Below are 7,543 nucleotides of genomic sequence, written 5' to 3' on the forward strand. Positions count from 1 at the left end.
ACCCCACCACAAAAACCCCCCCACCCAACCCCCCCTTTATTACCCCTAAAAACCCTTTTTTACTCACCCCCAACTGCCACGCATTCATTTTCCAAATTCTTTCTTCCCATGTCCCCTGCCTACAAAACCTATTGTAAATACTACTTATCCACCTGCGTTTGGCCTTGGTGGGAAATGGCCAGGCTGGGAAACTGTTGCCGTTAACGGTTGGCTTTGGTACAAACCCCTGCCCCTTGCGTCGCTTAAAACCTGCCCAAAAAGTTTCTTTCCTTTTTTAATCTGAACTGAGGATATTTTTTACTTTTTCTCCAAAAAAAAAGAAAAACTACTGGAAATTTCTTTTTTAAAATTTCCAACATTTTGTCAAGCATAAAAGCATGAAAGGGGGAAATATTACTTTTAATCCTGAATTTTTTTTATCACTTTTAATTTTTCAAAAATGTTCCCCGATTCAAACAGTCTTCCAATCCCTGGATAATTCCCCGTAAAGCATAAGCTGAAAATTCCTGGAAGAAAGGGGGAGGGGGGATACAACTTCTGCACTGTTTTTAGTCCGTGTGCCCCACATACCCTGAAGAACAATAACACTATTCCCTTCTTTTCATTGACTTTTTTTTGGATTTTTTTCTAACCAACCCAGTAAATTTTTTTTGGAATTTCCCCCCCCCTCTTCCTAAAACATTTTTTAATAACCAGATTGTTCCAATAATAGTACCAAGGAAACAATATAAAATTAGTAAAATAGAAGAAAAAGACCAAGGAAAGGGGAGGTCAATCCATTCTCGTTTTTTCCAATTGTCAACGGATATATTAAATGGGCCCCCCCCCCCTTGTAGTTTTTTTTTTCCCCCTGAACGTGCCTCCCCCACCCCCAAGAAAAGTTGGCCCCCCAGTTTGGAAAGACGCCCCTGATTCCCCCCCTTTCCCCCCCATTTTGGGAAGAAAATTTTTGTGTTTTGTTTTTTTTCTAATACTATTAAAAACTGAATTTATGCTATTACTTCTGTTTTTTTGATAAATGGGGATTTATTAAAAAATTGTTTAAAAAAATATTAATAACACTAAAAAAACAAAATAAAAATACAAAATGAAGTTTTTCCCCAAAACTGAGGGAAAAAGGCAAAACCTTTGGGGCAGCCATGTTTAAAGAACCCAAAAGAAAATTTAAATTTTTACCCGTGGGCCCAAAGGGCATGTTTTCTTGCCCCCCCATGAAAGACTGGGGTTTTAAAAGGTTAAAATAAAACCCTTATTACACCAGAGAAAGTACATTAATGCATCTGATTTTTAAAAAATTATAATTAAGGAAAATTATTCCCAAAGTACAATATAAATCATAAAATATAAAACAACCCGAGGGTATCTCAAAATGCCCCTTATCCCTAATAGTTTTTAAACCCCCCTGAAAAGCCTTTTTTACCTTTTTAAAAAAAAATTACAGCAAAAGTTATGAAAAATGCTGTGAAACAAATGACTGGGTTTAAGCAATCTTTTTGCAAGAGCATCCTTTTTAATTATGGAATAATTTTTCAATATGAAATCAGTCTTGGCATTCTGTTTGGAAACTTTCCGTGTGCTACAGAGAATATGCCTGAACAGAATGGTTTTGTGTGCTTTAGCGATGCTAAAATGAAAAACACTGATCCAAATGAGCCTTTTTTGTTGTTTAAAACACCTCTATATTTAAAAATAATATTTTATATTAGCAGTTTTTAACATTCCTTCCTTTTATCTTTTTTTTTTCATTAACAGTCCCAGCAAGCTTAGAAACTATGAGTTCAAAATCCATAGTCCCCCCCCTCATTGTTTCTTCCCAATTTAATATTTTTCCCTTTGCTTTAGCTTTGAATATGACATAAAAAAAAACAAGTCCCAAAAAAAAGTGGCCCATCTAGCCAAAATTCCAATGATCTTTGTAAGCTCATTTTTTGGGGAAATCTTAACTGAAAAATATTCCCTGACCATTCACTTAAACAGTGTTTTGGTAAAACAATGGTATTGCCTTCCTCTACTAGGTGCACCAACTTTTCCAAAACTGTAAACACCTTGTACCCCCCAACCCAAAGAAATAAAAGTATAAAAAGCTACAGGCCCCTTTCCCTCCAAAAGTGCCCCAACAGAAAACGGGGTCCCCAGCCTAGCACACGGCTAATCAAACAATGTTTTTAACATAATGCTTGCCTGGGTGGGTATGTGGCTATTTTTGCCCATGTCCCCCCACCCTGTTGAGTTTTTGATTTATTAATCATGTTTTACAAATAGATGGCCTCCCCCCAAGTGTTTTTTGTTCCACCAAGGAAATCCCAAAAAGTACATCCAAACTCCAATAAAAGAAAAAACTGGGCAACTCCATCCTAAATCCCCTTTAGTGGCCTCTGATTTGCCCAAGGGTTTGGATTGTTTGTTACATGTTTTTTGTTTTGAAAACTTCTATGTATTTTTTTATTATTTTTTTTTTTTTCCGAAAAAGTTTACTTAATGACAGGAACCCCTAAAAGGCCCCGGGTGAATTTCCAGTTATTTCCTTTTTCCCCTGAAATTGGAACAGACTATGATCCTACATCTCACCTGTTTTTTTACCCTTTTCCCTTGATCTTTTTGGGAAGTTATTTTTAATTTAAATTTTTGCTATTTTCCACATTGTTTGATATCATAATAAATCCCTAACAAAACCCTATAAAAAAAAAAAAAAAACAAAGCAGCAGCCATTGATGGTTCCTTGCTTTTTAAAAAAAATATTTTTTTTTTCCCCGAAAAACAAGGAATGGAAAAAAGCAGGTAAAGGTCACCATTGGCCCCTAAAATGACTTCTTTGGTAAATTAAAACACTTGAAAACGCCCATCTAAAATGCCAAAAGGGCCAAATTCCCCCAAAACAAAGCTTACCATCATATGTTTTCCCCAGAAGTAATGAGTTTTAAAGCTTGTAAACATTCCCGGGCCAGGGGGCCCCAGAATACTAAAACAGCTTTTAACCCAATGAGCTGGCCCAAAAAAAGTAAATTAGTTTCACTGTAGCCTTTTGGGCTTTTTGAAATGTCCCCACACATCGGTGGACTCCCAAAGCGCTTCCAGCCCACCAAGGAAGTCAAAAAGGTACAACTCATGATGTTTACCACCTGATTTTTCCCTTTCCTTGAGTTTTTTCATTTAAAAAAAAAAAAAAAAAAAAAAAAAAAAAAAAAATTCTACATGGGATCATGCCCTGTTTAATATTATTAAAAGACTATGATCATTATAATGTTTTATTAAACCCAATGCCGTGCCTGGCTTTTCGGCAGCCCATGGGGGTCCCCCGCCAAATGGTTTTTATATCCTTATGGGTTCGCATCTGTAGGAAAAAGCCCCCCCATGGCCATCCAAAAGCAGATGGCCGCTCATGAAAACAAAGGGATTAACATTTACTAACAGCAAGGCAAAGATTTAGATTAGAATCTTTTTTCGAAAAACTTACGGAAATGGGTTAACAGGTGAGAATAAAAAGTCTAAATAGTTTTTATTGATTCCCTAGTTTTGACCCAAATATTTTTGCGGAGCCATCTAAAAGTTGTAAAAAGACAATAATAAAAATTATTTACTCAAAGTAATGGCCCTAGCATCTATATACCCTGCCCCCATCCCTGGCAGCACTGGGGATTAAAGTAAAGGTTTGCTGGAGGCCCTTGCTCTGGCCCTGAGCAACTTTCCCAAAAATATCCTTTTTAGGAGGTTAATCAGAGCTAATGTTTTTCAGGCCCTCTCCCCCAGCCAATCCCTCAAAGCTATAAATGATCCATCAGCCTGAATTAAATTTTTGAATGCAACCCCTGCCCAGCCCTATTATCACAAAAAGACTTTTTTTTTTCTAATATTCTTTCAATAATTTTTGTTTAAAAAGAAACAAAAAAAACAATAAAGATTTCTTTTAAAAAAAGTGATCTTATTAAAACCCAATTGGAAACTGGTTTTTGCTTCACAGCCAGTTTACATGGCCCAAAAAAATAGGTTATTATGCTTGGTTGAAGCAGCCCCTCTAACAGGGTCCCTGCGGTCATAGGCCCCAGGCACGCATGAAACCCTTTGTGGGGGAGTGACCCAAAACTTATCCTCTTCCTTTTGTAATGATTATTTTTTTTTTCCTTTTTTATTGCATAAACATTTTTTTTTTTTTTCCATTTTTCCAATATCTGTAATATCATTTGATTTGATTCATCCCGATGGTAATAGATTTGGTTTTTTTTTTTTGCAGAAGACTTAAAAAGCCCAAAAATTATAAAAAATAATGAAATTTTTTTTTTTTTTTTTTTTATTCTATTTTTAGGTAATACAACCTGACCACCAGCCAGGAATAGGATGCTGAACTTGAAGTGGGCATCCCCTCCCTGGGAGCCAGCACTATTCAGTCCATGACCTTACATTTTTCACATCCCCCTAGCCCCATAGGCAAAATTTTCCCCATGTCACTCACCCCCTCAAGTGAATTTTTTTTTTCATGATGTGGTTAATCATGTTTTATCTGGACTGAAGGGGTTTTTTAAAGGGAATTCATGAGTATTACAAACTTAACAACAAAGTCCCCCCTCCTAAAAAGGATGACTGATATGCCATATTTTTTTAGCAGGCTTTTAAATTTCATATTTGAACTACTCCATTTTAACAAATGATGTAGAATTAGGAGCATTGATGGTATGTATGTATCTATCTATCTATCTATCTATCTATATATATATATATAAGGTAACATTGTTTTATCTAAATCATGAATGCTGCCTACTAACCCATATATGACAATAACCCCTATGATCCTGGAAGACTATCAACGTTATGAAAAAAAACTGGCTTTGAGGGTGGGGTGACAATGAGCAATGTTGTCCAATGGGAAAATTTTGGTTGTGGGTAGGCGTGATGTTGAACCTACTGTTTTTGTGAGCTTTTCGGGGTGAAGGCAAGGGTGATGGGGAATGACCTCACCACCAGTGCACAAACCTTCTGGAGCATGATTTTGACTTATCTGGTATTCCAGAAAGCTTTTGTTTATTACTTCCATTCCATGTATTACTGCACTGAGTTATTGACTACCAAGAGAGGATATGGGGTCTGTGCAAGGATAACAGTCTATTACCATCGGGGAATAAAGCAAATCAAATGGCAAATATAGATATCAGAAAATGGTAAAAAAAGCATAAAATGCTTTGCAGAAAAAGATATTAAATTGCTAAGGGGAGGCATAGAGTCTTGGCACTGCACACGATGTGTTCCACTTGCCCCCAAGACTACAAGCCATACGCCTGGTAGAGTGTTTTGCTCATGTAAGGCCCTAATGCCAGTAACTTTGGGGCCCCCATGATGGCCAGTGAAGCTTTCTGGATCCCAAAGGGTTAAGGAGATATGGCAAAACTGTAAAGCTATCAAGCATGCACCCAGTTATATAATATAAGTCAGGGCCTCTATCAACAAGCCATACTGAAAGTGAGAACAAATCAGTGATATCTTCAACTTAAAACATCAAATAAACACTCCACCTGAAAACCCTTTTCCTTATTCTTTTTTCTTGGAAGATGCCACATGATTGAGGCCTCCCACCACTCTACCAAATGTTGTATGGAACGGAGTTGTTCTTTCTTGAAACTCGAGCTTACAAAGCGAGCAGACATACTGGAGGCTTCTCAGCTGGGGTAGGTGTGGTGTTTGCATCTGAATTCCTCCGACTTGGGTGTACTGGAAGGGGTTTTTTGTTTGGGAGTGGTGGCCAGGTAGTGCCAAGTTTGGGGTGGTTGAGAGTAGGTGGCTGATACTGTCCCCCTGCAGAAGCTAGCTGGGACATCTCCCTGTCCCTGAAATCATGGTATGAGCACAACCACAAACTGACGGATTTGAACTCCCACTTGTGGGTTCCATCATGTCAGCCAAGATCCAAGTATCCTGCTCCACAAAGAACAGCAAATGTATGTGTGATTTTTGGGTCCATTCTCCATCAATCACAATCCGGGGCTCAGATAGTGGAAACCAGGGGTTTTCATAAATCTTATCCATCCCCTTCCTCTCACAGGCTGCATTCCCTGATCTTGTACGAGTTAGACTGGGTAAAGTCCTGTCCATGAAGGTCACTTTTCCTCCTTATTTGCTCTTTTTTTGTTTTTTGCCTTGCTTTCTGCCCTTCTTTGTTCTTGGACTATTTGGAGGGCTCACCCAGCTCTTTGTCTCGTAGATCCTCCTCGATCGAATGGTTTTTCCCAAACCCAAAACATCAAATAAATTCATCCTCACGCTTTAGCTCTTGGAATGAAAACCTTGGCCCCTTCTTCCCTTTCTGCCTAATTTTCCCTTTTTCAAGGTCAAACTGCAACTGATAAATGGAAGTTTCTTCACAATGCCATAGCTTTCCTCACTGAGGGTTAGCTTTGATATTTCTTCTTTCCCCTTCCATATACTTTCCAATATCCTTCCCCAGGGTCCCAATTTTTAACTTCATCAGGTACTACTGCTTCACTAAGCAACATTTTTTTAATTGGAAATTTCAGGTAACTTCTATCAAGATTGGGATCCTCCCAATTTTTTGAAGAAGTATTTTTAAACCCAAAATCTTTTACCATCTAAATAGTTGATATAATTGTCAAGGTTTTCCATGACAATCCAAACCTGAAGTTTAATATTTGATTTTCCCCTTTTTTTTCCAAATCCAGGGGGGGTTTTTTTTCCCGAATCATTTTTTTTCATAGGTAAAAGAAACCCAAGCAAAATACTAAAATGCTGTTTCCCCCCCCCTGTTACTTCCATTTTTAAAAACTGTTTTACAAAATTGCCCTTTCACTAAAATGCAAAAAACCAAAGAAGGGGGGATTCCCCCTTTCCTTTTTTTTCACATGCAAAAAAAAAGAAAATTTCATATCAACATTCATAATAACTCAAGGGAAATTTTTTGGGGGGGTTTTTCCATTTATGAAATTTGGGTAAAAAAAAATTTTTTTCCTCTTTTTTTACCCTCACAAGAAATTTTTTGCCCAGGAATTGGCTTTGAAAAACCCCTCCTCATGAAAGTTAAAATTAAAATCTGACTGCCATTTTTTTACCCCCACTTTGGCAAAATTTTGGGGGAAAAAACGACCCAAAAAAAATATTTTCAAAATTCCCCCGAGTGGGGGGCAATTTGCCTCTGTTACACGGGTGGAAAATTTTTTTCTCTTTAAAAAACAGTGGCCCCAAATTATAAGCTTTTTTGTTTTTTTTTTTTGCTGGGAAATGGGTTTTTTTTTCAAAAATAAAAAAACTGCCAAGGGGTGTAAAAAATTCTAAAAGGGGTTTGATTTAAAAAAATTTTTCATGCAAGAGGACACAATGTTTACAAAGGGGTTTTTTTTTTTTTTCTGTCCAACTTCAGGTGTTTCCCCCCCCAATTTACGTGGGGGTTTTTTTTTTTCCCTTCTAAAATTTCAACTTTTTGAACTAAAACCTCCCAATTTTTAGCTACTATTTTTTTTTTTTTTGAAAAAACTAAAAATGGTTTTATGGGGAAACCCCGTTTACTATCCTTTTGGGGCAACTTTTTAAAAAAAAAAAATCAGGC

General features: G+C 37.1%; 1 pseudogene; it reads right to left on the minus strand.

Annotated features, from left to right (window-relative positions):
- Window positions 1-152: 152 nt before the first annotated feature.
- On the minus strand, window positions 153-6,643 carry LOC119569630 (annotated as a pseudogene).
- Between the last annotated feature and the right edge of the window lie 900 nt (window positions 6,644-7,543).

The sequence above is a fragment of the Penaeus monodon genome, unplaced genomic scaffold, assembly GCF_015228065.2.
Source record: "Penaeus monodon isolate SGIC_2016 unplaced genomic scaffold, NSTDA_Pmon_1 PmonScaffold_17320, whole genome shotgun sequence".
NCBI classification, from domain to species: domain Eukaryota; kingdom Metazoa; phylum Arthropoda; class Malacostraca; order Decapoda; family Penaeidae; genus Penaeus; species Penaeus monodon.